The sequence below is a fragment of the Mastomys coucha genome, unplaced genomic scaffold (genome assembly GCF_008632895.1).
Source record: "Mastomys coucha isolate ucsf_1 unplaced genomic scaffold, UCSF_Mcou_1 pScaffold16, whole genome shotgun sequence".
Lineage (NCBI taxonomy): Eukaryota > Metazoa > Chordata > Mammalia > Rodentia > Muridae > Mastomys > Mastomys coucha.
In genome coordinates this window covers 90,315,070-90,327,596 of record NW_022196898.1, presented here as the reverse complement: position 1 = coordinate 90,327,596, position 12,527 = coordinate 90,315,070, and the positions used below count along the sequence as shown (strand labels likewise).

General features: G+C 40.7%; 1 long non-coding RNA gene across 5 annotated transcripts in view; it reads right to left on the bottom strand.

Moving 5' to 3' along the window:
- Positions 1-300: 300 nt before the first annotated feature.
- The window catches only part of LOC116093883, a 19,738-nt gene continuing 7,511 nt past the window's right edge, over positions 301-12,527 (bottom strand). For 4 of the 5 annotated variants that reach the window (XR_004119867.1, XR_004119869.1, XR_004119868.1 and 1 more), the window contains 2 exons: positions 2,733-2,836; positions 301-553 (listed from right to left, as the gene is read on the bottom strand). This is a non-coding gene — a long non-coding RNA (uncharacterized LOC116093883). Of the gene's footprint in view, positions 554-2,732; positions 2,837-2,962; positions 3,108-12,527 lie in introns of those variants that run through there. The other variant, XR_004119870.1, reaches the window with a different exon arrangement.

Genomic DNA, 12,527 nt, shown 5'->3' with positions numbered 1-12,527 from the left:
CTCTAAAAAGAACTGGTAACTAGACAGCCATGACTCAGTGAGGTCTCCTGGGCTACCAACTGGTTGCAGGCAACTATGTGTCATACGTTTTCTGGTAGTTAATGCCAGTTTAGAAAATGCCATCTTCAAGCACCAAAGCTTGGGAGGAAAATTGCAAAACCCACAAAGGGAGAAATCACTATAATCCATGCTGCCTCTGTTCGGTCTTAACGGGCATCTATTACGCAAACAGGCCTCGTGACTTGGAAGCCTTTGTCTGCATGAAATTGCCGAGCGGTTTGAACAAGGTACAGACGCCTGTGGAAAGCAAGGATGGACTTTTTATTCAAATTGTAAACATGTAATGGTTGCCTAGTACAGAGATAGAAACTTGGCTGATGAAGTATCCCAAATTGACTTGTAGATCTCTAGAAAACAAACAGCTCTTCATTACGCATCTCATCTCTCATCTCCAAGGCCTGGCTGTGAGCGTTCTTCCTTTGGGGAGCGGGCCTGGCGAAGAAACCTTCTGCCGCTCCGCTTCATGAAAACTGTCGTTAGGGTTTCTGAGTTCCTTTAAAAGTCAAAATTAGAGAAAGGGTGGGAAGAGTTAACACACAAGAAGTTTCCAGAGACCCTTTCCAGATTATTAATCAGCCAGCTGAAAACATTGCCTGTTTTTCATGGAATCTTTTTCTTGTAAGTGAAACCAGTCCAGCTTTGCCGGCAAACATCAATGCCATGCAGAGAGAGTAGATAAATTTAGAGTGAGTGACTTCCCAGTTAGAGAGAGACCAACAGTGAGTTTATAATAAAACAATTTGCACACAGTTTGGCGTATGACAATGGTAATTGTTCTTATGCGGAAAACAAACATTTCATGATGTATCCTTGAGGCAGGGCAGGCCAGGTCCTGATGCAGCTCTTCGCCACATCTCCATGGCACTAGGAAGACGACTTTGGATTGGCCACACTTGTCCGGCATACCCAAAAGTATAGCACATGGAGGTATGATTACACATGAGAGTTTTTTAAAAGCCCTATTTTCAGCTGGAAAGTCGGTGTTCAATGCCTGGCGTTTGAAAGCAGAGAGAGAATGGGAGTCCTTTCAGTCTCAGCAGAGGGTTGATGTTCCTGTTATCTGGAACTTCTGACGCTGTTTTAATCATGGCAGAGCGCTGACTCTCAACCTGGCTGTACAGGGGAATCTCCTAGGGAGCTTTAATAAACTGATAGCTGGTACCCACCTCTAGACATTCTGATTTAAATGATGTGGGGTGTGGCCAGGCATTGAGAGTTTTAAAAGCTCCCCAGGTGATTCTAAAGGCCAGCTAAAATTCAAAGGGGCTACAAAAAAAGAAAGAAAGAAAGAAAGGAGAGAGAGAGGAGAGACTCAGATGATATTTTGTCATTTATAGGTACAAGGCTAAAATCTACCTAAATAATTCACAGCTCATTTTTAGTTACATCATGGCAGTCATCCGAATTATCAGAGGAAACTTGGAACAATAGAATATTTGACTTAGAAGAGAACCCCAAGATAGTTTGGCCTTGAGATGCTCAGCCTGGGGTCCTTGGGCTTCTGGGAGCCTGTTAGACAGTATGTGAACCATTTGAAATTGTAGATACACATGATTTTCCAAGAACCATAGCCACAGATTCTGTTAGTTTGTAGCAGGAGGCTCTGGACTCCAAAAGTTAAGAACCATCTACATCATCAAAAACTTGCAAACAAAGAAATGAAATAGCAACTTGAAAATATAGAGCAATGCATCCTTCAGCATAGCAGGACTAACGTCATGGTGGCTTCCAAGCCTTTGCACACAGTCAATTAAAGTCTCAAACAAGTACAAAAAGGCTTCAAGCAGATACATTTGACCAAATCAAGACTTGGGGCTGGTAGCTGAAATTTCTAGAACCATATATGCAGCAATATTCTTGAAGACAACTCTAGCTTTCAGAAAAGGGATCACAGAGTATTACCTCTGACTAGGAATTTCCCAAGCATTATCCGATTAACTACAACCTCAGGAAGTGAGGAAGTGCTAGCCTACTGCTTGTCGTCCTGCTGTAACCTCATTTAGATTTTTCCCATAAAATCATGTTTACCTTATGTTATCCCATATATGCAGTAGCATGTGGCTCCCGTGCATATTCATGAATGATGATCTGGTTGTGAATCTAAAGCCATTCTTGAAAAGGAGATTCACAGGTGTCCATGATAGGGACACAGAGCAAGTTCAAAACACCTTCCAACTGTGGGTGGCAGAAATCTAAGGGAGAAGGCTGTTCTTAAACAAAGACCATGGTCTACACAGAGGTGGACTACTTAGAGCACCAGAAGAGAATGTAGAACTTTAAATTATGTTTCTATGTATGCATCTTTAACTATTAGTAGTACTTTTAGGGACTACTCTAATCTTTGGTTTGTCTACTCTTCTATTCTGTCGAACGTTAGCAGAATTTTTCAGGTGTTTCCTCTGGTAAGGTGTGCATAACATGAAGCACATAAGACTAAATGCTATTCTATATTTGGCATCTATATGCAAAAAAGTTCAATAGCAAATCTGGGTATTAATAAGCTTGGGGGAAGTTACAATTAGGACTGTGAAGGGTCAGTAACCGAAGGTAAAGTGGTTAATTCAATTAACCTCAATAGGATTAATTGCATCTCCCTCATAAAGTTAATGTATTGATACAAAACTCTTCATATTCAACAAATTAGTTAATATAAACATGAAAATATAACCCACCTTCTTCCATTATCTTTTGAAACCTGTTGTTGTTGTTGTTTAGTTTTTAATTTATTCATAGTGCTGGGGACCAAACTTAGGGCTAGGCAAGTATTCACCCTCATCTGAAAAGAGACAAAAAAATACAATAATAAATATAATATAAGATAATATAACATAATATAATATGACAAGTAAAAAGTAGCTAAAGATGCTAGAATGTGGCTCAATAGCTAAGAGTACTTGCTTACCTTATAGGAGGCCGGGTTCAATTCCAGAACCCATAATAAAAGGCTCACAAGCACCTGAAACTGTAGGACCAGGGGATGATACATACACTGTCTTATGGCCTCCAGCAGTGTTGGTATTCTGTCTGGACTCCACCCCCACAGATACCTGGCAACAGCCAGGTATGCTCCTCCCCATGGTTACCAAGCAACGGCAGATAGGCCTGGCCCTATAAAAGGGGCTGCTTGCCCCCTCCTCTCTCTCTTGCTCCTCCTTCTCTCCCTTGCTTCTTGCCCTTTTGCTCTCCCTTCCCTTCGCCCCTCTCCACGTGGTCATGGCCATCCCCTACTTCTCTACTCTCTCTTTCTCTCTGCCTCTACTACTCTCTTAACTGTCCTCCCCATTCCCTAAATAAACTCTATTCTGCACTATACCAGTATGTGCCTGGTCCCTCAGGAGGAAGGGATCCCTCAGCATGGACCCGCTGAGGCACCCCCTTTCCCTACACCGTGCCAGAACATATTTCTTATAGCTCTTTCTCTTTTCTATAATCACAACAAGCAGTGCCTGGATACATGAGGTGTACACAAGAAAATGTAAACACATACACCCAAGTGAAAAGGACTTATCTGCTGAGAATCCAAAGCTCTCCTTTCTAGACCAAGTCACTTCTCAAGTTCACTCATATTCTTCTTCCTTACATCAGTACCACTAAGCAAAATTGAGAAATTTTTCATAATCAAAATCATGGCAGACTCATTGATTCGGTCTTTGGGTATTTCTGTTTGTCTGGTTCGTTTGTTTGTTGTTTGTTGTTTAGGTAGATTTTACATTTATTTGGTGAAGCTTTGAAATCTGGAGCAGAAATCATTGCATTAATAAATAGAAGATGTTAAATATTTTCTCCCATGTGCTTTGGATTCTTACTCCTATTGCAACAGTAGGTCAAAAAATTAAATTGGATTGAAAAGACGGAAGAAGAGTGTTGTTTATATAAAAAGAGGCCAGGGTATGTTTGATAGAGTGAGATATGGTGAAGTGGTAGGGGTGGTCCATGCTGAGGCATCCCTTCCACTTGAGGTACGAGCCACAGCCATACAACAGGTACAGTATAGAATAGAGTGTATTTGGAGGCATGGGAAGGGGAGTTGAGAATGGAGTAGAGGCAGAGGGGGGGCAAGGAACCAGTGAAAAGAGGCAAGGAAGGAAAGGGGAGAAAGAGAGAAAGGGGTTAGGAAGACAAGAGAGTCAGAGAGAGAAGGGGCAGAGAGAGCAAGAGGGCAAGGAGGACTCAGTTTACTCATTTTCTTCATAAAGCATCTAATAGGTATTTTTATAAGACTCCTTGCAGCCTTTGGAAGCTCTTGTTATTGTGGGATGTGAAACACTGGATAAAAATGCAAAGGCATGTGGATTTTTTTTAATGATTGATATAAACACTATAACTATCCGAAGAGGAGAGAGATTTGGTGATTTGGGAAAGTCAGACTTGAATTCGGCAGAGACTCATAGGCCATGGAGCCACTGTTGAAGCAAGAGCTTTGGGGCACACTCAAAGGACCAGAGATGCCAATCAGTAAGGCAAAGAGATCCTAAGGGGGAAAACGGAAAGCACGGGGCAGAGCCATGTTCATTGAGTCTTCAAAACAAAATCTCTACCAGACTGACATCTGGGGAATCCTGAAGGACAAGAGAGTGGAAGAAACTGAAGTCTGACCGTCCCACCTAACTCCTAAACAGCCTCTCCCCACCTTAGGATACCAATTCTGTGACACAGGGAAGAAACGACCCTCAAGATCAAAGCACTTCAGACTTTTATTCCTAAATAAAGGAAAACATAAGAAATGTCCTATATTTCGATTACATGTACCCATTGTCCAAATTTTTGAAAAATGCTTCAGATTTTCAAAGAAACCCGAGAATCTGCACATGAACAAAAAGTAAGCATGATTTTCAGTTGATGAAGGCTGAGCTCTAAGTTGAGTCATGACTCAGCACCGAACTGCAAACAGCCAGGGACAAACTGTGTCACCTGTTCATTTCTCTGAAAGTTTTAAAAGTGAGATACTTAAAAATTTGCCAAACGGGCTGGCGAGATGGCTCAGCGGGTAAGAGCACTGACTGCTCTTCCGAAGGTCCTGAGTTTGGATCCCAGCAACCACATGGTGGCTCACAACCACCCGTAATGAGATCTGGCGCCCTCTTCTGGTACGTCTGAAGACAGCTATAGTGAATTACACCAGAGTGAGTGGGGCCCCGGCAAGCAGAATTGGTAGAGGTCCTGAGTTCAGTTCCCAGCAGCCACACACATGATTGCTCACGGCCATCTGTACAGCTACAGTGTGCTCAAACCTATAAAATAAATAAAATAAATCTTTAAAAAGAATTTGCCAAACAGAAAAGCATACAGATTTTTCCCTTAAATGTATACCATTCTGGGAGCTGTGTCTTGAGTACGGTGTTTTATGACAGTGTTTGCTTAGCAAACAGGAAGCCCTGGGTTAGATCCCCAAACACCACAGACACTACATGTGGTGATAAATACCTGTAATGTCAGCAGTTAGAGGGAGAGGAAGAAACATGAGGAGTTGAGGTCACCCTTAGCTTAAAAGCAAGCTTGAGGCCACTATGTGCTGCTATATGTGATCTTGCCTCCAAAATCACGTGACTGTTTCATTTGGCAAAGCCTGTGTTACCCACAGTTCTTAAAGAATAGGCATACTTCCCCCAAGAGATTCTCATTTGTAAATTTTTCAGTTAGGAAATGCCTAGGCTGTAGCTGTAACTCAGTCAAGCTGTGAAATACTGTGCCTGCCTAGAATACTGCCAAGAATCCATCTAAGCCAGCGGTTCTCAACCTGTGCTTGTGACCCCTTAGAAGGTCAAACATCAGAACACACAGATATTTACATTACTATTCTTAACAGTAGCAAACTTACAATTACGAAGTAGCAATGGAAGTAATTTTATGGTTAGTCTCAGCACAACATGAGGAACTATATACTGATCTAAATACCACCCTTTTAGATCATGTAAACCTATCATGAGTGATTTTTTGAATTCGCAGAGAAAAAGAGACTAAATATCTTTCTCTCTGCCTCATGCTTAGGGTTATGGTCAAGGGAAACTGGCATTCCACAGCATGCCTTGGAATTTCATGTAAATATCTTGAAGCTAAAGAATCAGCTAATCTCAGCTGGTCCAAGCAAGAGTTCTTCGGTGCCTGCTCTGGGAATACTAGCCTGACTTGCTATGAGCTTTCACACACAAGCAGACAAGTCCAATACTATTATATGAATACCTACTTCTTCCGTATAGGTAGGAAAAATGGTGGAGTAGATACCAAATACAAGTAAAATATTAAAAATGAATGAGACCTGGGTAAGTGCCACTGGGTGCTTATAAGGAAGCAGAAGTAGCTAACCAAGAGTTAACAGAAGATGAAAGCTATCCATGGAAAGTAAGCCAGCAGAACGGCTGGGCTACAGAGACAGCAAGCCTAAGAACTACGACCTTTTTCTCCTATTTAAACCATCATTGGTGCCTTTGCAAAAGTTGCTATCTCTTCCCAAAGTTGAGTGCTATTTGTCTTACAGGCATCTTCCTGGTTAATACATCTTTACAATAAACACTCGGCAAAGTGTAAGGAACTGAAGAAATAAATTGAAATGGCTTTTAGTAGTGGCTGGGGGTACCAGATTGACAGCCCTGGAAACAGATGGCCTCTTTTACTTCGAAGAATAGATACAGCCTGATAAACAGAGGTGTTCCTTCAACTACTCCTTCAATAAGCCCTCTCCCTGATAAAGCAGTGGCTGAAGGAAGACAGAAGGAGCAGTCACCTCTTCCAGCTAGCTCTTTGCACACTGTCATTTAGCACCAGGGTGAGAGGATTTTCCTGGCTACCAGCTGCCAAGCAGGGCAATGCACTGATTTCCCTTGCAACAGTGAACAGCCAGTCAGATGGTGATAACTTTTGACTACACTGGCCTCCACTGGATTTAAAGCACAGAACTTGGAAAGCAAGGGAACTCATGTTTTCTACCCCAATTTCTTACAGCCATCTAGTCTCAGTCCCCGGCACTAAATCAGGTAATGCAGTGGAGTCTAGCTGTTTTATCTGGTTTTCCCAAAGTTATTTGAAATGAGTACTCTACCATCCATGAAATCAAATGAATCTCAGGGACATTTCCATTTATGCAGTGTGAGGGGGGGATCTTTCAAAGGAGAAAGGAAAAACACAAAAAAGGCATGGAATGATTCCAAGAGAACAGTAATGTGCATTTTCCTCTCCTGAACAAAAGCGGCAAGTATGTATGAAAAATTGAGGGGCGTGAGTTAAAGGAGAGCCTTAACATTATTTATTTATGTGCAGAACTTAAGAACCACTAAAATCCTCTTGTCACGTGACCCTGAAATGAGCAAAGACCAATATAATAGCACTATAGGATTACAGTCCAACGATGTCAGAAAATGTATGCTCTGTTTATCTCATACTTTCCTAAACAATCATACACAGTCTTCTTTTGTTTCAGGAGCCACTCAAGCATATAATAAGAGTTCGAACAAGCTGAAACCTCTCGTATCTGGTTATTTTCCATAAGCCTGCTGTCTCCGGTTCACTACTTTTCTTATGTTGCCAGAGCATTTTTTTAAAGAAGTCATTGTTCTGATTCTTACTAGGAAAGCATTTTATCATCCTCATTGTCTTCCATTAATAGCTTGAATTTGCTTCTAAAACAATCTTAAACACCTGAGGTGATCTCAAAATAGGGAGTACTCATGTGGGGGTCTGCTGTTCTTGCTCATTGACTCTGGAGCTGCGTGTGTCTTCCCATAGCACCCCAGAGCACACCTCCAAACTCAGATGTGTGGAGGGTCCTACACTGAACTTCTGTCATGTGACTCATATCCTCTGTGTTCAACTTTCAATTCACTTGTTCATTTGTCCATACAGACATCTATTAACATTTCCACAAGTCTTCAGTTGTCATCTGTACATGTTGTGTCTAGCCTATCTGTACAGAGACATATATAGTTGAGCCATCTGCAACCAGGAGTCGTTCCATCCATCCACACCAAGTTCCCCAAAATAACAGCTCTGAGACTCCTTATATATGAGCAAATGACTAGGCCAAAAGCCTTGGAACATTCCCTGACTAGCTCATAACTTAGTCATCCCATTATTCTATTCTAAGTTTTACTACAAGGTTAGTCCTCGGTTTCACATGACCTTCTTCATCCAGAGTTCTGGGATGAATCTCCCCATCTCCCCTGCTTCACTCTTTCACTCTTTCCCAGAATAATCTGTCTCTGTCTCTCTCTATCTCTCTGTCTCTCTCTGTCTCTGTCTCTGTCTCTCTCTGTCTCTCTGTCTCTCTCTCTCTCTCTCTCTCTCTCTCTCTCTCTCTCTCTCTCTCTCTCTCTCTCTCTCTCTCTCTCTCTTCCCCCCAGAACTCCCACCTTTTATTTCCAGCCTCAGCTCATTAGCCATAGGTTTGTTTTTGTTTTTTTTTTTTAATTGACAGGTGAAACGTGTATACATTGCACAAAAAGATTCCCTCTACAAACATACATGCATGGGGTTGTACATCAGAAAAGGCACTAAAATAAAAATCCTGGATTCAATAGTCATTGCTGCCATCCAACAAATTATAACTGGAACAAGTTATTACTCGTCTTACATCTACCTCTGACACTTATGGCTTGGACTATGTTATGACTAAGAGCCTTTTATACTTCCAAAAGTTTTCGGCTTCAATGCCAATTCAGTTGTGTTATGCAAATAGACAAATTACATTAAAAATTTTGCATTTCTCATTCTAAGGTGTTGAGATTTACAGTGGTTGCATTTAGGGCATGTTATTAGACAAAGGAAAGAGAATTCAAAAGGAATGATGTCCAAATCCCATTTGGAGACTAGTCTCATTTACCTCCTTTTTAGACTGCATAATTTAGGGTCTCTGGTTCACCTCCTCCAACTTGTTCTTCACCTGTTTCCTACACACTCAATGGAAACACTAACCTCAAGTTTGGCAAGTTATTTTCCAATTTGCATTCAGCAATCTGCTATTCCTTGTCCATGTGAACTGTCCTCAGTATTTGATGTCTACAACCACCGCCTCCTGTGCTTGCCTTTTTCACCTGGCATCTGATATCCCCAGCTACCTCACTAACTAAGGTTTCCTCACTGAACACCAGACATACAGATCAAAAAGACTCAAAGATCTTGAGAACAAAGAATGCTTAATGTGCTTCCCCAACTTTATCCAGCTAGGGCAGCTAGTGGCAGCTGTCCAGTGTTATCAGATGTTATGTCAAAACCATCTTCCAGAACATAGTTGGATCTTCATTTCCTTCAGACAGTATTTGTAACCAATCAGTATATAGCTTCCCCTCTACCATTATTCTTCTCTGGTGAGCATTGCCATTTCGTGCGTGCACCGAAACTGTCTCTCTGCTCCTGAAAATTTCCACTTAAAATTTGTTACCACCATAGAAAGGTGATAACAAAGGTGATCTTAAATGCCCAACTCAAACTCATGTGAAGGGTTGCCAAAGTTTTCACAACAGCTTTCAAGGCTCTCCATGTTTGGTTCTCCATCACTTTTCAAGTTTCTCCTCCTGCACTCTGCTTTGCTCACTCCTGTCTAGTTATGTAAGTCTCCTTACTTGAAATATAAGAGCCAAGGCTTGATGCTAGCTTTTGTAACTAATTCCTCATCCCCTTCATATCTTTGTTCGTTTCTCACCTCTTAAATGAGTCCTACCCTAAGTATTATATTTAATATTTGCAATGGAACCCCCAGGTCCTCCTCATCTTCATTACCTTGATTTACATGTCTTTTTCCATAGCAAGTATCACCTGCCAATGTTCTATGTAATTTAAATTTTGTATGTTTAGCTTATTTTCTGCCTCTTCCAATGAAATGTAAGTCAACGGAACAAATACTCCTTTTCTATTTGTTGGTTAATTCATTGCCAGTACCTGAAGCCATCTTAGACACCTGGCAATTATTTAATATTTGGTAAGTTAGTAGACAGAAGGAAGAATAGTCCTTATCAGATTATAAGCAACATCATATGAAGATGCATGTCTCATCAAAAGCCCAATGCAGCTTTGTTTTAAAGAGCCAATCAATGCCTTGCCCTTCAACCCCATCTTAGTCATCTGACACTCCTGCCTGATAGATGGTTTATTGGGGAAATTCTTGGCCTTCACCCACTAAAATCCTCAGAACAAATAATAATCTTGTTGTGGAGAAACACAGAAATAAGAGTTTTAGACTTTTCCTAGATAATTTGCAATAAATCCTAAAAAATAACTACTTCATGTTTCTACTGCAATGACTGTAAAAGAATCAATATCTAAGTGTTTATGCTCTGCCTATATGCCAGATATCATCCTAAAGTTTTATTAACTCATTTATTCCTTTACATTAACTCTTTATTCTGACCTGACTACTCTCCCCATTATTGGATAAGTTCTACATGAACAATAATCAGAAAGTAACAAAAAATATGAGTGGATAAGAAGGTTTGAGGCTAAAAGCAATGGTTATGTTAAGAAATCCTGGTTTTGACATGTTGAAAATCAAATATCCAAGAGTAATTCAATTTCTCCAAGATGAACCGTAGGAAAGGCTTAGTTTGGAGAAGATAGAGTTGTTGCTGTCCAGCTACAAGTGGTATGAGACTGTCAGGTACATTTAAATGTGCTGAATAAACAGCTTGGCCCATAGTTTCATCAATATTTTCTCTTACCGTTCTTTAAAAATATTAGTATGCCAAAATATTATATTAGCTTGACCATGCTCATCCTGGGATCATTTTAAATAGCACTTTATTACCCTACTTTCTCATCTCTATAAAGCAAGAGATTGAGGAGCCATTTCAAGTAACACCCTGAACTTACCCTCTGTCTCTCACCATTTTAGCCTGCTGAAAGTCAAAGACATTAGCTACCCAGAGAGATTGCATGGATCTGTTCAGTACACACCTGTTGAATGCCTACAGCATGTACCACCTTTAATCAATGGATTTGGTCTTGAGAAGTGAAGGGTAAAACATCTGCCATAGTTTGAATTTGACCCCCCAAACACCACATGTTAAAAGTTTGATTACCACCTGTGGCACATTGAAGACATAGTGCAACCGTGAAGAGATAATGCCAAGTGGAAAGAAGTTGGGTGAAGTGGATATACTAAGGAAGATGGCACTGGTATCCCAGTGTGGTTCTCTTTGTCTCTGCTTCATGGTTACCACAATGTAAATAGGCTTTTACCACCACAGGTTGCTGTCAGATCACACCTTCCCACTACAGGCTCAAAGTAATGGGACCAAGTGAAAATACACTAAAACTTCTCAAACTATTCATAGGAATAGAAAGCTAGTGTACTACAACTCCAAAAAGTTATATTAAGTAAACATTATATCCATGGAGAAAGGATTAAATAAGTACATTAATGCTTATGAAAATCAGTACTATGTAACAACTTAAATGACTATATTAGATTTAAGTGTACCAATAAGACTCATTTTAAAATATATGGAGTTTTTAACATATGTAATAATAACAGTACTTAGATTATTTTTTAAACAGCATTGTGTATTGCTTACAAATATGAGAATATGTAACACAATACACAAAGCATACACTTGAAGGTCAGACATCAAATTTTAAATAGTGACCACAGCTGGGGAAGCTGGGGCTAACTGGCTATAAAAATGGGACTTGTAGGGAGATGGGAGATAACAGTCAGGTGGGAAGGAAAAGAAGATGGAACAACAGAAATCAAAATGTACTGTAAATACATACACAGGAGAAACCATCAAAACAAATTTAATACATGAGAACAAATGCATCCATGTGATAAACTTTAATGTGGCCTGTAAAGTGCTAGTTCATAAGAAGGATACTTGGAGTCAGTATTTTTAAATGATGAATTTTGTCAATCAGGTACATACTGATTTTAAACACTTTTTTTCTTCTAAATTTTGGGAAAGGGAAATCACAATCAAAATAGGAGTCTCAAAAGAAGGGAAGTGGCCAAGGCCGTGGGGACCGGGACAGACACATAAGCAGGTGTCAAGTAGAAAGCACATGAAGAAACACAGAGTTGCAGAGAGGTGAGCTCGTGCGTAAGTGTGTCCTGAGAGGCCTGAGAAAGCCAACCTTGGGTTTGAGCTGAGGAATGACCAAAGCTATGCCAAGGCATTCCAGGCAAGAGCAGTGGCTGAAGGGAGAGAAGCCAGGATGTCATCTGGGGAGTCAGACAAACACGTCCAACCTGCTGACGTCACAAGACAACAGCTGTAATCCACAGAGTTCACGGTCAAGAACCTCAAAAGTAAGTTTTAAGAAAAACAACTTTTATCAAAAAATGAATCCCATAATTTTGAGTTGGATTTCACTCAATGCTATCCAACAGGCCCTGAGTGGAGGTTCATTTCTAATTGTGTTTACGACTTAGTGACCTTGGGGGAGTCTATCTCTGAACTTTTTCTTCAGGTTGAGCAGGGGATGATAACAGCTCCCTGCTGCCTCTGCTGCCTCTGCTGCCTCTGCTGCCCCTGCTGCCCCTGCTG